This window comes from Pristiophorus japonicus, chromosome 9 (assembly GCF_044704955.1).
Source record: "Pristiophorus japonicus isolate sPriJap1 chromosome 9, sPriJap1.hap1, whole genome shotgun sequence".
NCBI lineage: Eukaryota > Metazoa > Chordata > Chondrichthyes > Pristiophoridae > Pristiophorus > Pristiophorus japonicus.
In genome coordinates this window covers 40,585,395-40,609,944 of record NC_091985.1, presented here as the reverse complement: position 1 = coordinate 40,609,944, position 24,550 = coordinate 40,585,395, and the positions used below count along the sequence as shown (strand labels likewise).

General features: G+C 45.2%; 1 protein-coding gene across 4 annotated transcripts in view; it reads right to left on the bottom strand.

The window, feature by feature from the left end:
* LOC139272593 (muscarinic acetylcholine receptor M3-like) overlaps nt 1-24,550 on the bottom strand; it is a 362,361-nt gene that overhangs the window by 297,469 nt on the left and 40,342 nt on the right. The gene's annotated exons all lie outside the window — the stretch shown is intronic.

Below are 24,550 nucleotides of genomic sequence, written 5' to 3'. Positions count from 1 at the left end.
CTTTAAAGACTTCCTGGATGTATGAATCAGTATGGGCTGAATGGCCTTCCGCATCTGCAATCATGTGCCCTTATGAACCTCGTCACTCCAAAACAAAACCTTCTCTCTTATGTATTTCTTCTGGCTGAGAGGCTAAGTATGATGTTTTCCTCCAAAATGATGCCAATCACACTCTGAAGTACTCAAGAAAGGCCTGAGCCATTTGCCTTTGGATTTCTCTCCCACCCTGCAACTTTCCATTCCAATGTGCAAGATGTTGGGGCATAATAAAGAACTACTATGCTCATCGGCACTTCTGCATTACACTGAAGATTGCCACAACCCAGTAACTCTCCATGCTTGGGCTCCTCAGGGCAGGTTACACTGAAACACTCATTTGCATCTGTAACAATATGACACATCTATAAAATACCCCAAGCAATCTGCACCTTGGCATCACCAACCAGTCCTTGATGGTTTCAGTTACAGCTGCAAGAACAATTGGCCTTTTGTTTCTTACACTGTTTCTACGTTTCTGTTTTTCATATCCATCTGTCTCTCCCTGGATTTAGTTGATCTGCTACAGGACTTGACTCTTTGTTATTCTGTTTGCAACTGACTGCTGCAGTGCAAACTACATTAACAAAAAGCATCGCGGCTTTGGTTTTGGAATATATCCAAGGGCTAAACGATTTTCACTCTCTTGTAGTCAAAGACTATGGGATATAGGGACATACTTTAGTGGGAACACTAACTCTGAGTGTGAAGTGGGAATTACAGTTTTGTACTTATGTCTGCTTCTTCACTACAAATAGTAAAAAATCTTTATGCTTTATCTGCTATATGCTAGATGCTATAGTCGCACATTAGCTGAATTATCGGTTTCAGTCGGGAAGCGCCTTGTTTATACCTTCTGGCTGATACTGCGATTCTCCGGCCCAAGTTAAAGCTCTCTATGTGCTGAGCTACAGCATCTATTCCCAGCATTTACAATGTAAATGTTTACATATATACCAACTATCAGCGTTTCATGCTGACAGTAGCCTTTTTAGGGGTCCAGTCAGGACACAAAATCAGTGTGAAATTGGTCTTCTCTCCTCTCTACGCACCCCTCAACCCACTCCAACTAGGGTCCAGCTATAAATTAATTGACCCGGGGTCCTCACTACCACAAATAGAAGGGATTCCAGCCACTGAACACTGGGAGGGGACTCTTGCAAGAACAGAAATCCCTGTCTACAGTACACAGTGGCTAAATCACTATTATTAGCAGCACTGAGGAGAGGGGTCCCAGTTCATTAGCAGCCAAACCCAGGTAGGAAAGAGATGGGGAGAATAGATAATAATGAAAGGAGAAATGGGTCACAATGAAGAGATAATAGAAAGGAAACTAAAGACTTGCATTTATATAGCGCATTTCACAACCTCAGGAGATCCCAAAGTGCAATAAAGTACTTTTGAAGTACCGTCACTGTTGCATTAAAGGAAACGCGGCAGCCATTTTGTGCACTGAAAGCTCCCACAAACAGCAATGTGGAAGAACATAAGAACATAAGAAATAGGAGCAGGAGGAGGCCATTTGGCCGCTCGAGCCTGCTCCACCATTCAATAAGATTATGGCTGATCTGATCCTGGTGTTAATTCCACTTCCCTGCCGACTCCCCATAACTCTTGACTCACTTATCATTCAAAAATCTGTCTATCTCCACCTTAAATATATTCAAAGACCCAGCCTCTGCAGCTCTCTGGGGTAGAGAATTCCAAAGATTCACGACCCTCTGAGAGAAGAAATTCCTCCTCATTTCTGTTTTAAATGGGCGACCCCTTATTCTGACACTATGCCCCCTAGTTCTAGATTCCCCCATGAGGGGAAACATCCTCTCTGCATCTACCCTGTCAAGCCCCCTCAGAATCTTCTATGTTTCAATAAGATCACCTCTCATTCTTCTAAACTCTAAGGGGTATAGGCCCAAACTGCTCAACTTTTCTTCACATGACAACCCCTTCTTCTCAGGAATCAACCTCGTGAACCTTCTCTGAACTGCCTCCAATGTAAGTATATCCTTCCTTAAATACGGAGACCAAAACTGTACGCAGTACTCCAGGTGTGGCCTTACCAATGCCCTGTACAGTTGGAGCAGGACGTCCTAACTTTTATACTCCATCCCCTTTGCAATAAAGACCAGCATTCCATTTGCCTTCCTGATTACTTGCTGTACCTGCAAGCTAACTTTTTGTGTTTCATTCACAAGAACCCCCAAATCCCTCTGTACTACAGCATTTTGTAATTGCTCCCCATTACAAAATGCTGTAGTACAGAGGGTAACGACCAGATCATCTGGTTGGGTGATGTTGTTTGAGGGATATATGTCGGCCAGGATGCCAGAGAAAACTCCCTTGCTCTTTTTCAAAATGTTGCCTTGGGAACTTTTATGTCCACCTGAGAGGGTAGATGTGGCCTCGGTTTAATGCCTCACCTGAAAGATGGCAGTATTGCCAAATAGATGGGAATCCACATGGCAATGAAGGGGGAATTGGTAACAATGACGGGCAAAGGGAAATGCAATGAAGGGGGTTAATGTATGGCAATGAATGGGTAAAGTTAGTGGTAGTGTTCAAAATGGAATTCCATTATGGTGTTAGAACACAGGAATATCGGGAGGGTTGCATTAAAGCAGAATCCATAAGCACAGAATTAACAAACATGAAGGGAAATGATAACATTTTTGATGTGCATTACAGGCCACCAAACAATGAGGATGAGAGAGATGCAGAGACTCCAGGTAGATTTGTATGGACAGCAAGCATCATCATCATAGGCACTCCCTCAAAATCGAGGAAGACTTGCTTCCACTCTAAAAGTAAGTTCTCAGGTGACTATACAATCCAATATGGGAATTACAGTCTCTGTCACAGGTGGGACAGTGGTTGAAGGAAAGGGTGGGTGGGGATTCTGGTTTGCCGCACGCTCCTTCCGCTGTCTGCGTTTGGTTCCTGCGTGCTCTCGACGACGAGACTCGAGGTGCTCAGTGCCCTCCTGGATGCTCTTCCTCCACTTAAGGCGGTCTTGGGCCAGGGATTTCCAAGTGCCAGTGGGGATTTTGCACTTTATCAAGGAGACTTTGAGGGTGTCCTTGAAACATTTCCTCTGCCCACTTGGGGCTTGTTTACCGTGTAGGAGTTCTGAGTAGAGCGCTTGCTTTGGGAGTCTCGTGTTGGGCATGCGGACGATGTGGCCCGCCCAACGGAGCTGGTCAAGTGTGGTCAGTGTTTCGATGCTGGGGATGTTGGCCTGAGCGAGAACACTGATATTGGTGCATCTATCCTCCCAGGGGATGTGCAGGATCTTGCGGAGGCGGCGCTGGTGGTACTTCTCCAGCGCTTTGAGGTGTCTACTGTATATGGCCAAGTCTCTGATATAGGAGGGTAGGTATCACTATAGCTCTGTAGACCATAAGGTTGGTGCCAGATTTGAGGTCCTGGTCTTCAAACACTCTCTTCCTCAGGCGACCAAAGGCTGTGCTGGCACACTGGAGGCAGTGTTCGACCTCATCATCGATGTCTGCCCTTGCTGATAGTAGGCTCCCAAGGTATGGAAAATGGTCCACGTTGTCCAAGGTCGCGTCATGGATTTTGATGACCGGGAGGCAATGCTGTGAGGCGGGGTTATGTTGGTGGAGGACCTTTGTCTTACGGATGTTTAATGTAAGACCTATGCTTTCGTATGCCTCGGTGAAGATGTTGATGATGACTTGGAGTTTGGCCTCAGAATGTGCGCAGATGCAAGCGTCGCCCGCATACTGTAGTTCGATGACAGAGGATGGGATGGTCTTGGATCTAGCCTGGAGGCGACGAAGGTGAAACAGGTTCCCATTGGTTCTATAGTTTAGTTCCACTCCAGCAGGGAGCTTGATGAGGGTGAAATGGAGCATTGCAGCAAGGAAGATCGAGAAGAACATTGGCACTATGACGCATCCCTACTTAACCCTGGTCCGGATGTGGATTGGGTCTGTGGTGGACCTGTGGGTCAGGATCATGGCTTGCATGTTGTCGTGGAGCAGGCAGAGGATGGCAGGGGCAGCCGAAACAGAGGTATACGCTCCATAGTCTCTCATGGTTGACAGTGCCAATGGCCTTTGTGAGGTCAAAGAAGGCCATGTACAAGTGTTGGTGATGTTCCCTGCATTTCTCTTGTAGTTGTCGTGCGGTGAAGATCATGTCCGTTACACCCCTTAGTGAGCAAAATCTGCATTGTGACTCTGGGAGGAGCTGTTCAGCCACAGGGAGAAGACGGTTGAGGAGGATTCTAGCGATGACTTTCCCAGTGGCCGACAGCAGAGAGATTCCCCTGTAGTTGCCGCAGTCAGACTTGTCCCCTTTTTTGCAGATGGTCACGATTATGGCAAATCTGAGATCTCCCGGCATGCTGTCCTCCTTCCAGATAACAGAGATGAGATCATGCATTCGTGCCAATAGTGCTTCTCTGCCATACTTCAGTGCCTCAGCAGGGATTCCATCTGCTCCTGATGCCTTGTTCTTGAGCTGATGGATGGCCTTTTCTACCTCGTGCAGGGCTGGGGTTTTGCTGAGATGGTGGCGGGTAGCATGCTGCGGGATGGAGTTGAGGACACGCGTATCAAAGGCAGAGTCTCGATTAAGGAGATCTTCGAAGTGCTCCTTCCAGCGGGCCCTGACTGACTCGGTGTGCTTAATGAGTGTCTCCCCGTTCTTGGCCAGCAGTGGGCTGGGCCTTGGTTGCTTGGGCCATAGGTGGACTTAACTGCGGTGAAGAACCCTCGCACCTCATGGCTGTCGGCCAGCTGCTGGATCTCCTGTGCTTTCTCCACCCACCATCTAGGTTGCGAGTTTTTGTTGGACCTCGGCCTTCAGCCGTCTGTAGAGCTGCTTTGCTGCCCCCGAATTGGGTCAACAAGACAATAACATTGGGTGATTTTAATTATCCGAAAGCAGACTAGAATAAAGACAATGCGTGTGGCAAAGTGGGGAACGCTTCTTTAGAATGCTCCATAACTGCTTCCAGTCCAACAAGGAAAGAAGCGCTGTGTAATTTAGTTCTGACGTGGGAGGGTGGGCGAACAATTGGGAAATAGCAACCACGATGCAGATTCAATATAAGATTAGAAAACGATAAGAAAAATTCAAGGATAAGTGTGCTGGACTGGAAAAAGACATTGGACTGCAGAATATCTAATAAAACAGCTTTGTTCAAGAGGAAGAGAGGGGAAAACCAGGTAAAGATGGACCAGTTAGTCAAACGTCAGGCATATCCTTGGGGGTTCGCTGGATCAATTTTCCATAGTTTCCTGCCAACCATCCACCAGAATTACAATGAGAGACTGGTGGAAGCGGCAAGTATATTCAGGGCGAGTGTTGGTATAAAATAGTGGGGAATTGGATGAGATACGTTCTCTGTATCACTTTAGGGCATCCTAAGGACGTGAAAGGTGCTTTATAAATAGAAGTCATTCTTCCTTTCGTCATCGTAACCCTGAAACCATTTTACAATAATGCTGAAATGGCTATATAAATGCGCCTCTAAATCACCAAAATCTCACTGGTTTACAGTTCCTTTAGTAATAGAGAAACCAGGAATAATGCCTTTACATATGGTTCTCAAATACAGGCTGTGCGGGGGGGCCTCAAGCTATTTTCCAACATCTTTATTTATACTCACTATAAAGGACAAACTCCATAAGCAGATACGCTTCTCTTATGAACCATATGCCTGTAGTGAATAGGATAGGTAGTGTGTTATAAATAAAAACAGAAAATGCTGGAAATTTTCAGCGGGTCAGGCAGCATCTGTGGAAAGAGAAACAGAGTTAACTTTTCAGGTCGATGACCCTTCGTGAGAATTGGAAAAAGTTAGAGATGTAACAGGTTTTTAAGCAAGTGCAGGGGCAGGGAAAGTGGAGCGGGGCATAAAGAACAAAAGGGAAGGTCTGTGATAGGGTGGGAGGGTGGAGAGATTCAATGATAAAAGGATATATAGTGTACCTCAGGGATATCACTCCACCCTCTCACTGCTGGTTTATACCACAAAGAGTATGGAATGCCCACAGTACTCTATCCTGCTCTATTGTGATTGGTGGAGAAACACCACCCTGACAGACCATCTATTTCCAATGGAGAAAGATACACAGAAGTAAGTTAAATCAGCAGATAAAATAGTACTTAATGTTCACTGGTACAATGAACTGTTTTCTGAGCCTTACATAACAAAACATTTTGCGATTTGTCATACTTTGTGCTGAAACTTTTTATGAGCTTTTAAGCAAGCGCTTGCCTTTGAACTCATGGAACTCACTGTTGCCGCAGTGACTTGGAAATATCGTTAGTCTGTGTGAACAAAAGAAATGGCCAGCGATTGTACGTTTATCGCTGCCCAAGAGGTCTCCAAGCACAGAGCGGTGAATCAAGACACGGTGGAGTATCCTGATACAATTTGAGGTGATAGGCCTGTCAGGTCTCATGTACCCAGGAAGTGCAAAGTGCATCATATGCCCTTTATTTGATTAATTGCCATGGCGAGCATTGGGAGCTCCTTTCTCACAGGCAGCCTGGTTGCTGGTCTCGTGAGTTTCCCATATTGATTCCAACTGGTTCAAAATCATTCAAGTTTCCTTACGTGTAATTAAAGTTATTGAAGGAAAAAAAACCTTACAGTACTATTGGCCGGAGTTTTTCCAGCACTCAGAAGATGGGATCTGAGGTGGGTCAGCTGTTAAATTTGAAATAATTGACAGCGGGTTGGGACCCTGCATCAATCCGTCGCCACGCTACTTTAGCAGGTGTCGGGTTTGTCAACGCTGAACAGACCCCACACGCAGCCGTTGGGCTGGCAATTTAGGTCATTATGACATTGTTAAAAGACTATTAAACACAATTTGTACTGAACTTGCTGGGCTAGAACCACCACTTTAGTGCTTATCGCCCCAAAATGGGCAGTATTTCTGGCGTGGATGGTAAAAAAGAGTTTTCAGATCACCGGTTTCTCGGCCATTCTCAAAACACCTAGTTTACATTTTTGAAAATGGGTGTTACCATGAGCGATATCAAATGGGCGGTAGCGTAACATTTTTTTGACCTTCTGCCGTAAAGTGTGGCGGTCCTTAGCAATGGCATGGCAACGCTTGATTCCCACGATTCTGGAGGTCACTATGACATGCGCAGAAGAGGAGACAGAGAGAGAGGGAGCTCAGAGGGACTGAAGGCGTGGCTGGATGTGGTGTGGCTGCTTTGGGAGGAAGGAGGGAGACTTTCGAGCTTCACAGCAAGTAGGCAAAGAAAAATTGGCTGTTACCAACCACATATTTGACCAAATTTGCCCTACAATGGAGAGAGAGGAGGAGGCATCACAGAACGCTGTGGAGACTGACGCTGGAGAAAACAGTGAGGTGGGAGAGGAGCACGTTGGAGGGCGCAAAAGAGCTAGAAGGTTCTCGGACAAGGCAAATGCCTCCCTCCTGCAGGAGATCGAATTACGCTGGGGTGATTTGACACAGGAAGGGCGTGGGAAGCCCAACCCAAAGGCCTACCAGAGGATATGGACCGAGATAGCAGAGGTGGTCTCGCCGGCGACCAACGAGGTGCGTGAGGGCAACCAATGCTGCAAACAATGGAACGACCTTGTGGGATCCTCAAGAGTAAGTATTACATTGATTTACATGTACTTATGTATTTATATAATTGGATTTGTAACAGTCATGAGTGACTATCAGCAGATGTGAGGTCTTGCACTTTTACTGGGAATGTTTTACTCAAAGCCTGCATTCACGGTGTACGGCTTTAGGTAAAGAATGATAATAATCAGAATAACCATGATTACATCTGTTGGTTATGTGTTGTATCAGTCTCTGTGACAGTACCTAGCAATGATATCACGCAACGATCTCATGCTATGTCGTCCTATTACCTTTTACCGAAGAAGCTATCGAAGATGAGGTCCGTGCAGAGGGGAACGGGTGGGGGGCCACCAGTTCCCAGCGACATCACTGAGATGGAGGAGCGGGTGCTCGCACTCGTGGGGAAGCACCCCCGACAGCCATGGAAGCATCTGCAGACCCTGAGGTAATGCCACATGAGTAAAGCTTACACCATTGCGTGATGTAAAGTAAATAGCTGCCACACCAACTCATATCCGATCAATCATGTATGATAGAACATTTCTAAAAGTGTCATAGAAATAATGCTGGCCTAAGGAAAATCATTGCAATGCACAATGTGTTGATGGTCATGAAATGTGATGTCTGCGATAATTTTGATAGCGGTGATGCTTTTGTCGTGCATATGCTGTCTGTAGCGCTGGACTCACCTTGTGACCCGAGCACCCCCTTCTCCTCTAATAACCTCATTTGTGTTTTGCAGCTCAGCCAGCAGCGCGGCCCCAGGCAAGGCCACAGAGGCCAGAAGGCGGGGGCACGGGGCAGGGGTCCTCCTACATCTTGTGCTGAGGAGCTCCGATTGTTGCCCGGCAATTCGCTGGGTCTGTTCTCGACGGATGAGAGCACGGACTTCGAAGAATCTGCATCACCATGCTCCAGAAGCCATTCCACCCCAAGGCCATCTATTGGTCCTCCGGTCATTCTTGACTCCACTCTGGAGGTACCAGCCCCAAGCACCTCTCCATAGGGCACCCCATTTGTCCCCAGGACGGCGCCGACCCCACAGAGGCTTCGTGGACGCAGCAGGTCTGTTCCATGAGCGCGACATGACAGCGGAGAGATGGTACAGTTGTCCAGGAGGACTATAGACAATGGTGACTTGCTCACCAAAGAATTGGGGGGCATATCCCGACAGCTGGCCACCATGACCGAGTACATTCCGTGCATGGCGGAGGCCCTGGATGCGACAGCCAGGAACACTGCTGGCACAGGCCTCCCAGTGACCCCCGAGCGGGGCACTCCACCCCTAGGTTCCGCACCACCACTGCGAACGGCAGATGAGAGCAAGGAACAAGATCCTGCTTCTGCATCAGAGAATGTTGCCCCCTCGGCACCCCCTGCTCCTGTACCCGTGCCACCACCGCCTCTGTCCTCATCTCCCCCCCAATGAGGCACCGCCTGAGGTGCTCCTCGGCCAGGCGTCGTGGAGCGAGGAAGGGAAAGGGTAGTGGTGGGGAGAAGGAGAGGGGGGAAGGAATGTGAGGTGCATGTGCACAGGTGATGGCTGTGTTATATCTCCATCTGGGTGTATGCAATTTGTTGCAATGTATGGGGGCTGGTGACCACGCTCCTGCTTTGCCTTTGTATTCTGTGTTGGTAGACATGTTGAACATGTGATTTATGTCAATGGTGGAAAAAGTGGGGTGTGGGTGGGGGTTGGGTGTTATTGGCTGTGATACTTATGATTTCAGAACAATGTTGGTATTAAACTTTTGTTATTGAACATAATCTTGTTGCGCATTGTCTCAGATAGCTGGACCATTACACACTGGTGATTCCTTACCATGAAAGGGTTAAATAAAACTTAACATCAATCAACATAAACTTTAACTGGCACCAAGTTGATGGGCACCATTGATGCCTGAGCTGCACACACACAGCAGTGTGTCAGTGTTGTCACTCACATCAGCGCTCTTTCAGGCAAATCTTTCAGATATCAGCTCCTCACCTAAGAGTGGGGATTTAACAAATGCCAGCCACACCACTGGCATTCGGTCCGGTTAGTTCCACTTTTTGTGGGCGGTTATTTGAGCGAACGATATTGTGGGCGATAAGTGTGCGAGGTGGTGAAATTGACGATGGGCGATCTCCATGGCCGCTAGTTTGGGTAAATATGCTTTTTACGACAAAAAACAGTGGGCGGGCGTTCATATGGAATCTCGGCGTTAATTCCGTACGGAAAGTAACGCTGGATGATATTATGGGCGTTGAGTTTGCCCATTCTGCTGATTCCGCCCAAATAAAGTGGGCGGGCGGTAATACATTTTCCGAGCGTTAATCACATCAGGAAAATAACGCTCGGCGATAAGTATCCTAAAAAGCCCATCAGTTTCCATTTTGTGCCAAAATGGGCGATATATGGGCGTTATATGTCATTTCAGCGGCAAAATGAGCGTTAAGTGGGCGTTAAGCATGCAAAAAAGTGGAGGTTCTAGCCTGCTATTTTTCCAGGTTTGCCACTGCTCAGGATTACGTCAGGTAAGAACATCAGGAGTTGTGTCAACATGAATTCATTTCATTACCTGACAGCTGCAACTGTGCTATAAAAGCTTCCATCTCACAGCTGTTCACTTTCCAAGATCAGAATCTTTTGCTTACTGCATTTGGTAGGCATATTGAGCTTTATGCAGGTTGCAAGTCATTGGAGCAATCTCTCTATCCTGTGTCATCTCATTGGAACAACCTCTCCCACCATTGACAGATTGCTTCTGTCATCTCTATTGCACCTGCCATTTATTACATCAGCATCGGTGCCCTTGAAACTATCTCCTTGGTCCTCAGAATCCCACCACGATCAGGCCAACACCAGCAGCACCAGGCGCACCAGCAGATCATTGAATGGTTTGTGATACTACAGCCAGGTCCTCCTGATGACATTCCTGCTGTGCTCTCCTGTGCAATGTGCAAGCGGGCTGTGTTGGTATCCTGGGAAGGTCTCTTCCGCCCATTGGAAGGGAAGAGAATCTCGCTGCATGCTGTGACTCCATCCATAAGCATATGGAGGGAGTCATGGGAGAGCCTGGGTGCAACCGTGCACCTCTGTGCAGTGCTGGTCAGTGTTTGCAGCAGCTCAATGCTGTAGAACACTAACAGCACAACTGTCAAAATCATTATGGACATGGTCCCTTTAAGGAAACCGGCTGATGACAAGTCATCAAATGACATCATCAGACATGGTTCTTTTTAATTGACTGGGAACCTCGCTGGGCGGGCTTAACAAGCCCCATCAATGTAAAATCACTTCTACAGAGCGGGCTGGAGCCAGCAGCGAGTTCGGACCCCACTATCGATCCCGGCCACACTGAACCTGCCTCGGGTCTTAGAATTTGCAGTGGAATGAGTTTAACTTTTTGTCACAGCCACTTTATCAAAAGTAGCCGCATGGACATGAAAAAGCCGCTGTCTATAGCCCCACTTTTCTGTGCCACGGAATGGGTGAACTTTAATGATTCTCCACATGTTAAATTCAGAATCTCTACCATAGCATCAAGAGCAGTTTCTGAAGAGAGGCCTGCCACTTCTCCAGAGGAAGAAAGAAGAAATTATGGGGAGAGTTTCCTCAGGCACTTCCGAGCAGTCATTTACTGAACGCCTTTGGGAGCATGTCATTCAATTAGATGATGGCGTGCATGGTGGAAAGACCGAGAATGAAAATTTTCCCATGTTCCTGTAAATCAAGAGAGAGCTGCATAAGTGTCTGGTGAAAACTGCAATCGAGGGGTACGAGAGGTATCGTGGGATATGATATTCCGTAGGCACTGGGACCAGCCACATGGTCTGCGATGGTCTTGCCAGGTCCTGTACATTCCCATGCCACTAAGATTGTGCCGCTGCTCTCCGCAATTTCTGTCTTCACTGTTTAACGCAGAATTCTGCTATCAAATGAGCTTTTTACTGAAAATGAATGCAGATGAATTCCTCTCAGCCCACGAACCATTTACAAGCTGCATCTTCTGGTGAAAAGGTGGAGAACAAGATGTGGAATCCCGGAGAGAACCAACAATTCTTCTATTGTCATAGCTGCTTTGAGACCCTAAACAAGCACGTGACTAAATGTTATGTGCTCTGTGTCGCTATTTCTTTGCCTTTTTAAATTTTGTTTTGCTTTATTTGTGCTTTTATTCTGTTCTTTTTCTTGTTTCCATTTTACACTGGCTTTGTTTTGCTTTCCTTGTTCTCTCTATCTCCTTTTTATTTTCTTACATCTCTGTTCTTAATTTTTCTTCTACTTTCACATTTTTACTCCTCTCTTTTCTTCTATTCCATATTCTTTGAGCTGATTTAAAAATAAATCTGTCCTATTCTTGCCTGGTCTGGTCCACGGCTTCTCAAAATGGCTAACAGGGCGCATAGGATATCCAAAAGTGCTGTCCGTTGCCACGTCTCCCGGTAAAACCTTCCTCTGGGACAAACTGACTGGAATTGAATTGACAGAAGATGACATTTTAGCACTTCACAGCTACCTTCCTTAGGCACAAAAGCTTAACGACTGAATCTGAACATCAAAGAGTGAATCATGCCCTCTTAAAATGATCAACTTGCTGTTAGGGTGGCATAATGACATGGTACAGTACTGCTGTACATTGGTGTGTGTTTGAGGTACCGTACAAACCAGCACACTGTGTGCTGAAGAGGTACCGAGTGAAAGGTTGAGGGGTGTAGCTTGGTTTGCGCCTGTTTTCGGGTGCGTACTTGGTGGCGCGCACGCAGCACGCGTCATTAGAAGCCAGCCCGAGGGCCACCCTAAATTGGTCCTCGGGCCTCATCTTAATATTTTGGGCGAGCTGCTGATGCCTGCCGCTTCTACAGAGCAGCACGTCACTCTGGTCCCACTGTAGTTCAAGCTGCCTGCCTCGACAGCAGCACCCCGAGGTAAGTCCTGGGAGGAGTGTGGGAAAGTAGCTGAGCGCAGGCCAGCAGCGGCCTGGAATAATGCTAAGGACAAGGAGGGGTGCCCCTGCTCTGCCTGGCTCCACATCTATTTTTTAAAAACATACCTTTTTGGTGGCAGCCCCTATAAGGACCGCTGATTAGTATTACCTGGTCGACATGTGAGCTCAAAGAATTTATGGCCAATAAAACAAGCATTAGGCTCTTTATTAGCAACATCAACCAGCCTAATATCTGCTTTAGGTGGTTGCCATGGACACTGTTGCAACAACAAAATCAATATGGCATCAGAGATGTTTCTGCACTATTCAGGCATGGGAGGTTGCCACCCTAAATTTGACCTCTGTGCCCCCCTACCCCACTATTTACTGACTGAAAAATGGGCACAAGATCCAATTTCACCAAATGTCCCTGCCATGGCTGAGGAAAATTGGAGAAAGAGTGGTTTCCCACAACATTCTGATGCGTCTCCTAATGACTGGCTCAAAGTAGCATTCGAGACATTTAAAAGCTGTTGACTCTGGACCACAGATTGTGGGTGTAAATAAATAAGGAAATTTCAGACTATAAATGACACAGGCTTGTTGCGGATTAAGGTGATATAGTGTACATTGATGACCCACTGCCATTGAAGACATGTGTCAACAAAACGTTTCTTGATGAATGGGTTGAAAAGTATTGCTGAAGGTACAATAAAGTAACAGCCGATAGTTACATCCATTTGTCACAATGTATTAACTGTGAATCTGATTATTAAGTTAGACCACAGTATGTTTCGAGCTGAAATTTGATATGGTAAACTTCCATTAAGGAAACATCACTTTGACTGAACAACTTGAGATAGTTTGGGCCTCCAGCTATTTAGAAGTTAATATTGCACGGTGCAAGCTCAGCAAATCGTTAGCAAATTTGCATAAAATTCCTCCATCTGCCTTTTTAACATAAAACAAATGGGTTAATGCCTTTGGCAAAGTGACAGGTGAAAGAATTTAATAGCAATGCACCAACACATTTGATCTTTAACATGGCCGAGATTCATGGTAAAAAAAAGTATAGTCCATTTTGCTATCTGCTTTAAAAAGAAATTGCAGCCCATTACAAACACTTCAAAGAAAATGCAATGGCTGTCTAGCACTCAATGCACACAAGAGGTCATGAGCAGGCATGACTGCAAAAGAACAAATGTATTTACAGATGGGAACCGAGAAGAAGCAGCAGAGATTCTCATCTGTAAATTGCATAAAGTGAAACTTCAGACTTCAGGAGAAAGAGCTGATGGAAAGATTAAACCGTGCTTCGGTTTCCAATTTCTCCATATATAAATAAATTGTACAATTCCTGGACCCAGAATGTGGCCATTACTTCAGGCAGAAATGCCATTGGAAAATAACCATGATCTGGAGCACAATGAAAGATCCGAATGGATTATGACAGACCGAACATGAGAAAGACAAATAACCTCTCTTTCCTCCATATCTGCATAGTCTGGGGAATTTGCAATTTAAAAGGCAGCAATGTAAAATAGCTTTTACAGACACAATACCTGATGATGACTTGCTACACAATGCAGAGGAAAGAATGGATTGTTGCAACCTTTGAAACACAGTAGAATGAAAAATATTTAGTCATTTTAAACTTCATTATCTTTTCAAGATTTCTTGTTGTTGGCAGAAAATCCATCACAGCTTAGAAAGTAAAATGAAGTGACCTAAATATGTACTTATTTCTTGTAACCGTCCAAACACGAAGGAATTTTCAAGAACAGGAAAATTCCATTGGCCCCAAACAGCCCATTTCTTTGTCAGAGATCAACTTCAAGTATCTGTGAATGGCCCAGATAACGTACAAGAAATGGAAGTCATGGTGACCACAGAACGATCTGGCGCCCAGTTATCACAAAGACCAGAAGCCAGGTTTTTAGATTTACAAAAGCGAATTTCAAAGAGACGAGGATACATTGAAGCAATTGGATTGGAGAAGGATGTTTATCAACATTTCAGTCGAAGACAATTGGAACATTTTTTAAAGAATAATGCTGCACGAGCAGGATAATTACATACATGTGTCAGCCATGGCTCAGTGGGTAGCACTCTCGCCTCTGAGTCAGAAGGTTGTGGGTTCAAGTCCCAATCCAGGGATGTCAGCACATAAATCTCGGCTGACACTGCAGTGCAGTGCTGAGGGAGTGTTGCACTGTCCAAAGTGCCGTCTTTCGGTTGAGACGTGAAGCAAGGCCCCGTCTGCTCACAGGTGGACGTAAAAGATCCCATGGCACTATTTCGAAGAAGAGCAGGGGAGTTATGTCCAGTGTCCTGGTCAATATTTATCCCTAAATCAACTTAACAAACAGATTATCTGGTCATTATCACATTGCTATTTGTGGGAGCTTGCTGTGTGCAAATTGGTTGCCACATTTTCCACATTACAACAGTAGCTACACTCCAAATGTACTTCATTGGCTGTAAAGCGCTTTGAGATGTCTGGTGGTCATGAAAGGTGCTATATAAATCCAAGTCTTTCTTTCCAACATTTCAGGTCGATGATGAAGATTCAGGTTCTGACGAAGGGTCATCGACCTGAAACGTTAACTCTGTTTTTCTCTCCACAGATGCTGCCTGATTCGTGGAGATTTCCAGCATTTAATGAAGTTGTGATCAACCTGTACAATGCTTTAGTCAGATCACAGCTTGAGTATTGTGTGCAGTTCTGGTCACCAAGAAGCAAGGGAGTTATTCAAGTATCCTGCCAGAACTCCTGTGACAAACTAATAGAACCACTGCAGAATTTCAAACCCAAACCTCTTTAGATTTTTAGTCATTTCCACTACTAAGGACTTGATTTGCTCTTTTCACTGAAGTTAAGGCACGACAACCTCTGAATCCTTGTCCTGTTAAGCTCACGGCTTCATTTAACACAAATTGACTGTTTTAGTTCCTTGCTTCCATTGTTCTACACTTATTCAAATTTGATAGCATTTATCACGCACTGGCCAATTACCCAAAAATAGAAATCATTCTGAACCTGGTTGCAGTCTTCTTCATTATTTGTTCTACCTCTGATTTTGGTAACATTTTGATAACCATATTCACAGAGCAGTTTATATGGAAAAAGTCCTTCTTTAGAATCAAAAATGAAAAATATTATCAATTACTATTCAAGTCATCATCATAGGCAGTCCCTCGGAATCGAGGAAGACTTGCTGCCACTAAAAATGAGTCCTTAGGTGACTGAACAGTCCAATATGAGAACCACAGTCCCTGTCACTGGTGGACAGACAGTCATTGATGGAAAGGGGTGGGTGGGACTGGTTTGCCGCATGCTCTTTCCACTGCCTGCGCTTGATTTCTGCATGCTCTCGGCGATGAGACTCGAGGAGCTCAGCACCCTCCCGGATGCACTTCCTCCACTTGGGGCATTCTTTGGCCAGGGACTCCCAGGTGTCGGTGGGGATGTTGCACTTTATCAGGGAGGCTTTGAGGGTGTCCTTGTAACATTTCCTCTGCCCACATTTGGCTCGTTTGCCGTGGAGGAATTCCGAGTAGAGCGCTTGCTTTGGGAGTCTCGTGTCTGGCATGCGAACAATGTGGCCTGCCCAGCGGAGCTGATCGAGTGTGGTCAGTGCTTCAATGCTGGGGATGTTGGCCTGGTTGAGGACGCTAATGTTGATGCATCTGTCCTCCCAGGGGATTTACAGGATCTTGCGGAGACATCGTTGGTGGTATTTCTCCAGCGAATTGAGGTGTCTACTGTACATGGTCCATGTCTCTGAGCCATATAGGAGGGCAGGTATTACTACAGCCCAGTAGACCATGAGCTTGGTGGCAGATTTGAGGGCCTAGTCTTCGAACACTCTTTTCTTCAGTCGGCCGAAGGCTGCACTGGCGCACTGGAGGTGGTGGCTCCTACTGACAACAATAACTGGCATTTATACAGCGCCTTTAACAGCAAAAAATATCTCATGGTACTTCACATAAATATAAGAAATAAAGGTTGCTGAGCTGAAGATGGAGAAATTAGGAGGGATGAGCAAAAGCTTGATCAAAGACATGGGGCTTGAGGAGGGTTTTAAAGGAGGAGAGAGTGGGAGAGGTTTAAGAGAGGGAAATCAAAGGCTTGAGACCAAAGTGGCTGAAAGCATGGGTAGCAAAGGTGGGGCAAAGGGAGGAGAAGATGTACAACGGTCTGGTGTCAATGGAATGGAGTTTGGAGGGAGTGGTGAGGCACTGGAGAAGGTTATACAGATAGGGAGGGGTGAGGCTATCGAAGGATTTCAATGCAAGGATGAGAATTTTAGATTTGAGGCATTGAAAGAAAAAAAGAAAGACTTGCATTTATATAGTGCCATTCACGACCAGCGGACCTCTCAAAGCGCTTTACAGCCAATACTTTTGGAGTATAGTCACTGTTGTAATGTGGAAAACGCAACAGCCAATTTGCGCAAAGCAAGCTCCCACAAACAGCAATGTGATAACGACCAGATAATCTGGGTTTTTTTTGGTTATGTTAATTGAGGGATTAATATTGGCTGGAACATCGGAGATAACTCCCCTGCTCTTCTTCAAAATAGTGCCATGGGATCTTTTACATCCAACTAAGAGGGCAGACAGGGCCTTGGTTTAACATCTCATCTGAAAGATGGCACCTCTGACAGTGCAGCACACCCTCAGCACTGCACTGGAGTGCAAGCCTAGATTTATGTGCAGCAAGTCCCTGGAGTGGGACTTGAACCCACAACCTTCTGACTCAGCGGCAAGGGTGCTACCCACTGAGCCACAGCTGCGATTGGAGGACCAAGAACAAAGTACATCAATGAGGATAGGCGTGATGGGCATGCGGAACTTGGTGTGCGGCAGCAGAGTTCTGGGGCAGCTAAAGTTTATGGAACTCTGGCTAGGAGGTAACAAAGGCAGGAATAAGAACATAAGAACATAAGAATTAGGAGCAGAAGTAGGCCATTCGGTCCCTCGAGCCTACTCCGTCATTCAGTGAGATCATGGCTGATCTTCTACCTCCACTCCACTTTCCTGCACTATCCCCATATCACTTGATTCCTTTAATATCCAATAATCTGTCGATCTCTGTCTTGAATATACTCAAAGACCAAGAGCTGGATTTTCGGGGCTTCCCCGCTCTGTTTTTCGCCCCGGAGCAGTGGCAATTGTGCCGGTGAGGTGCTTTGGCTAGGCGGTCCTCCAGCACACTGCAGCGATCCTCAGGTCCAGTTTTGCAGCAGTGAGTTTGAACTCTTGCCCGACCTGTCCACCCCAAAGTGCACCTCGCACTGACCAGCTAGGAAATCAGGGCGCTCCAACCATCCCGTCGGCGAAGAGGTGAGTAATGGACTCCTAAGGTAAGTGTGATTATTTTTTCTTTTAATTATTTTTGCAATTTGTGTTGTGGTGACGTCGGCAATGCTTTGGGAATGCTTTTGTGGTTTTTTAATTGGTTCCCACCCCCCACCTCTCGGCCTCTCTTGGAGGAGTCTCTCAGCCCGGCTCTATAGCTCGGGAGTTTCCCATCCTAGCGCCAAGAGAGGTACACAATGCCTCCCTTAGCGCTGCACCCCCTGACGTAGGGCCCAGCAGCCCAAACATACCTACTGAGGCGCAAACTATTCCCGGGTGCTAACTTTCCTGCCCCGTCGCCATTATCACCCCAAAAACATCAATGCCAAAAATCCAGCCCCTGGAATCCAAGCCCTCTGGTGTAGAGAATTCCAGAGACTCACAACCCTCTGAGTGAAGAAGTTTCTCCTCATCTCAGTCCTAAATGGCCGACCCTTTATTCTGAGACTATGACCCCTGGTTCTAGACTCCTCAGCCTGGGGAAATATCCTCCCTGCATCTACCCCGTCAAGCCCTGTAAGAATATTTGTATGTTTCAATGAGATCACCTCTCATTCTTCTAAACTCTAGAGAATATAGGCCTAGTCTACTCAATCTCTCCTCATAGGACAATCCCCCCATCCCAGCAATCAGTCTGGTGAACCTTCATTGCACTCCCTCAGTGGCAAATATATCTTTCCTTAAGTAAGGAGACCAAAACTGTACACAATACTCCAGGTGCGGTCTCTCCAGGGCCCTATTTAATTGCAGTAAGACGTCTTTACTCTTATACTCAAATCCTCTTGTAATAAAGGCCAACATACCATTTGCTTTCTTAATTGCTTGCTGTACCTGCATGTTCACTGTCAGTGATTCATGTACAAGGACACCCAGGTCCCTCTGAACACCAACATTTCCCAATCTCTCACCATTTCAAAAATACTCTACTTTTCTACTTTTCCTACCAAAGTGGATAACTTCACATTTCTCCACATTATATTCCATTTGCCATGTTCTTGCCCGCTCACTTAGCCTGTCTATATCCCCTTGAAGCTTCTTTGCATCCTCCTCACAACTTACATTTCCACCTAATTTGTATCATCAGCAAACTTGGATATATGAGGGTTTCAGTGGCAGATGCGCTGTGGTAGGGGTGAAGGTAAGTGATGCTATTGAGTTGGAAGGAAGCACACGTCATATTGAAGAGGATATGGGGTTGGAAGCTCAGCTCATGAACAGCTTGTGAATAGTCTGGCTCAGCCTAAGGCAGTGGGCAGGGAGAGTCGGTGATAAGGTTACAGAGTTTGTGCCGGGGGCCAAAGAGATGGCTTCAATGTTCGCAATATTTAGCTGGAGGAAATTATGGCTCATCCAAAAGTCAATGTTGGACAAGCAGTGTGACAGTGCAGAGGCAGTGGGCTGATCGAGAGGAGTGGTGAAGAGGTAGAGTTGGAATAATGAGTATGTTGGGAGTTCACACTCACATACCTCCCATTGGTTTTCTTTTGGATACATGGCCAACAAAGGTAAGGGGTAAGAAGGAGAGAAGAACTAGCAAGTTGGGAATAAGAGAGTGAGATTGGAAATACAGTTGAGAAAATATACACAATAATAAGAGACAGACAATGTTCAAGATAAAGATAGACACATGAGAGAGAGAGAGAGAGAGGAGACATAAACAGGTAAGAGAAGAAACAGGAGAGATACTGCAGCATGCAAAAGATAAATAAATTATTTGCGATAAGTTTGCAATTTGTTTGCAAATTTGAGTAGTGTGAATATTAAAAAACATTAATTTTACATACCACTTTGGGAGAAACTTCTCTTGATATTTGGTCAGTGCTGAAGTTTGGAATGAATGTGTCTAACTATACACATCAATGGAAATATACACTGGTGTGATTTACCACCTTGTACAATTTTTGAAAACTCAACAGTTGTAATGCAATACATTCAAACTAAACTGAAAATAGCCAGGCCCAATTAATGCTTACATGGTAAAGAGGTGTCAATTAATCACTGCGCCATCAATATTTTTTCAGCTAGGTTATTATAGCCACAGCCTCGAAAAACGGCAAAGGACCAGAACAAAAGCAAAGAGGGAGCCGAAATAATGATGAATAATAACAAGGGTCTCGATCTGCTCTTCACCAGGATATTCATCATGGCACAGCACTGACTTCAATGGAAAAGAAAATCAGGCAAGGTGCAAAGCTGGCTGCCAATTCACTGTCGCCTGTTCTGTGTTACCACACAAAGTTGAAGTTCAAGTCAACTTATTTTATAATCACAATGATTTCTCAAAACCAATGGATCTTACTCAGGAATAATAGTTTGAGTTATCAAATAAATATGTTTTTTAATATGACTTCTGGAAATAATAACCTTGGTTTGAAATCTGACCTTTCAGTAAAGAAGTTTCTATCGTACAAAGTGAATGAATATTATATGCATGCTGCACTTCTGCACTTGACTGAAGCACAAGCATATCAGTTACTGCCTTAGAAATGCAAATTGAGCTGCTTTCTGCAACAATAGCTGTATCTTTACCAAAAATTAAATTTGCATTAAAACTGTTAAGAGAACTGGCTTCAGCAGTAAAGTTTATTCAAACAACATTGGCCCAGAAATCCTGGTTTCTCCTTCCCGCAGGTGTTCGACTGGATTCTGCAAAAAAGATGCACACCTACCTGTTCCTGCTGCGCCCATGCGAGTTCCCAGTCCTGAGGCCTCCACTGACTGCGCATCGCAGCGCGTGCACGTCAGGTCGTGCACAGGGCTGGAGCTGCAGTCACATGGCTCTGGGCAGCCAATCAAGGTAAAGTATGTTCTCATTCATAATAATGAGAACTCCGAGTTCCCATTATTATGAATGAGAAACACCCCCAAATACACAAAACATTAATAAAAAATAGAAAAAAATACACTACATATTTAACATTAATTTAAATTAAAGTTATTTATGTATTATTTTTTAAAAGTTCTGATTTTTAAAATGTTTTTTAATTATGCTTTAAAATAAATTTAACGTAGTGGGCAGGGTTTTTAAAAAATAAAATGTGTTTTAAAATTTTATTTTTTATGTTTTAAGTGTGTTTTAAAACTCTTACGCCTGTAAAAGTATTAGGTGCAAGAGTTTTCAGGACATCTGCAATCTTGCCTATGCAAATATCCTGCCTTCCAAAATGTATTGGATCTGTCAAGCTCCAGCTTGACAGATCAGAAAAGCCGGTTTTCAGCGCATGCGCATTGTGCGCTGAAAACCGACTTTTGCGATGCCTTCCCAGGTCCGTACACACTCCGTACGCACCTGGGAGGCCGGAATTTCAGGGCCATTATCTTATTTTAATATTCATATTTATATCACAGAAAAGGTCCCAGTAAATATCATCCATTGAATAATGAACCCTAGGTTATTTAAGGCTAGGTAATGTAACAGTACATTCAAATTTATACTAAGAATTAATATTTATTAATAATCTATGTTCAATCTAACATGCTGTACTTCCCTCACTTATCCCTCCTCCCTCATGAAGCATAACTGTCAACATTGGGGAAATATTAGGAAATTTTAGTGTTCTTATAAAGGACTCTTCTGGAGCAAAAGACCTCTTGGTTAAAAACATGTCCTTATGAGACTAAAGCTAAATCCCAATGTACAGACCAGACTGTCTCAAGTTAGGCTTAGAACAATGACACTTTTTAGATTAAGTCCAGGCAAGACAACAAATGTAATATTGTTGATTTATGATGGACATGTCTCTGTGGATCAGTCGGGAGACAAGAAAGTATTGATGTGGAATGAAACACTATTAATGCAGTTAAAAAAGCAATGATAATGTTAGATTACCTATTCTAGTCTTCCTTATTCTGTTAGAGAAGTTGAACCATATATCAAGAGGAATTGCTGTATTTCAACAGGAAAATAATTCGCTCAGAAGATTGTTCCTTTAAGAAGTTTGTACCATTGTGCCGTCCCTTTGATCGCATAATCCCACACGACTGAATGACAGCTGCGTATTTTGAGTATTTTTTATTTTATATCTGCAGTGTGCCCCATGAATACAATACAAAAGCAAAACACTGCGGATGCTGGAAATCTGAAATAAAAACCAAAAATGTTGGGAACACTCAGCAGGTCAGGCAGCACCTGTGGAGAGAGAAGCACAGATAATGTTTCAGGTCGATGACTCAGTTCTGACGAAGGATCATTGACCTGTTCTCTCTCCACAGATGAGGCCTGACCTTCTGAGTGTATCCAGCATTTTCTGTTTTTATTCCATGAATACAATATTTTGCCCAAAGGTGTTGAAATGCTTTGACCCTTTTTCAATGAGGTAGAAGCTTTGCCTTGTGCAGATTGCCCAAAATTAATTTACTCATGGAAAACATTTGGAAATTTTGCAGTTAGCTGTGTAAACAGCCCATTTCTCATTGGAATTTTATAGAGCCTTCCTATCAGACCTGACAGTCATGGGTGCAATCAAACTGAAGCTCTCCCCTACAAGCATAGTGACGAGCTACATCGACAACTGAAGTCCTTCTTAGTACCAGGGTGTCTGGTACAGGTTGTACCTCTCTAGTCCGGGACTCTTTCATCCGGAAACATCCGTGGTTCGGCATTAGTTGGGCGTGCGGGAGAAGAGCGTTTTTTTTTAAGCTTCGCTCGACTGCAATGTCTGATCAGTCAGTTTGTTCGGTGATCGGCTAGGAGCGGCAGTCGGTGAGTGAGTGTGTGTGTGGTTGCTGAGGGAGCCTCCCACAGGCTGGCAGCATGCACTCACATAGACACAGGAGCCCAGGCACTGTCCACTGGTACCGGTAAACAAGACCTCCCGTGTTCGGGAAATTCTCTGTTCCAGCACCGGTCAGGTCCCGAAGATGCCGGACTGGAGAGGTACAACTGTATCTGAGTCTCTGGTTGAGAGGCTATATGAGTACTTTATAAAAGGAAATGTGAGCTGAGTCAAGATCATAGAAATGCTGGAGTCCGGTTGTCGATGTCTGCAGGAACTTCTCTTTGTCAGAAAACGTGGTCTACGCTTCCTGGAATTTATGGTAAACTGTGTTGGCTTCAGGTTAATCAGTCAACACGACCACTGCAGACAAAACTGAAACATTACTGCCTTTTACCAATGCTAGGATCAGCAGCGGATGTCTTGTGAGGCAATGACACAGCCAGAGTTGATGTTATGCTGGCCATCGTAAGAAAGCCAGCAATATGCAATAAGGACTCCTTATGGCAGTGTTATTCAGTAAGCTGATGACAGGAGTCAGTAGGAAAGCAAGGCAACCTGGCACCAAATGCTCCTGTCTGCATTGTTCTTGGTACTATTAGGCTCTACAACCAGTTGAGCTTCAGGTGTTTGCATCAACCAGCAGTGACAGCTGAGACAAGCATCGCAACACCACCAACTGAATTTAGTTTAAGACATCAGCCCCGATTGTAACCTGAAGTTGGAGTGAGACTTGCGGGATGTTGTGGGAAGTGGGAGTGAATAGGGTGGAAAAGAGAATTGCCTATGAAGGCACCATCATAAAGCCCAGGAAATTGTTACTGTTGGGCCTTGTTAAAATATCTTGATGCTGAATCCTGTCGAAAGCTGGTGTGATTGGTGATGAGATCCAAGGGCGGGAGCAGGAAATTGTGTAGCTGCAAGTTTGCCACCGGGGAAGCAAGGAAATGGTCCGCAGCAAAGTTGCAGGGGGGGGGCGGTGGGAAGGGGGTTCTGACAATCATGGTCACAGTGGTGGGGAGGGCAGAAGGGTCCAGGGTTTCCATGTGGGGCCATGAGGAGCCACTCTTGGCTCAGATCCTGCTTATTGCCAGCTTTTGCTGGCAGCTCCAGAAACTTTGTGCCATTCACAACTTTTACAGTTAAAATACTATCGGGATCCGAATGACATCACCGGCCCCGACATGTAGCTATTTATGAGGCCCTGGCCTGCGGCAGGCAGCCTAGACACTCCCGAACACCCGGGAGTTAAAACGGCAGAGTGCGTGCTCACTGCAAAAATGCAGCTGGTGGCGCCCAGCCACCATTTTAATCCCGCGCCCGCACCATTCTCAGGGAGGGTTTAAAATTGGGGCTGTCAACGGGTTATCAACAATCAGACCAGCTGGTCCTGGACCAATTGCAGAACCCTAGGCTATAACTCATGCTGGATGAGGGTGTATGAGCACAGAATGGCTTCCACCCCCTTCTCCCTGGACATACGACTCAGGACTGACAATGCTCAGCCAGCATGTTATTTCTTGGAATGCTCTTGAGAACCCCCAACTTAAGCTCAATGTCCTGTCCGACCTGAGGCTACTGCTGCATTTGTTGGCAGGAGCAAACACCGAGAGCCTGGAGGATGCTCATTTGGGCGTCCCTGCATTGAGGGCATCTGTTGAATTTGGAGCACAATCGACACTTCTACAAGTGAATCAATATCAGAAGCAGTGTCGTGGGTATCAGTCACTGGGAAGGATCTCCAGATTATCCGATGGGAATTTTAAAAACTGAGATTTACTGGAGGCTTGCGACGAGATGACTGAAAGAAAGTTAGTTTGGATAGAGTTCTATTAAATAACTCGGAAATATCGACCCAGGAAAATGCCATTATTGAACATGAAACTTTAGCAAATCTTTTCAAAACGTAATATACTTTCACGAAAGCCTTTTACAT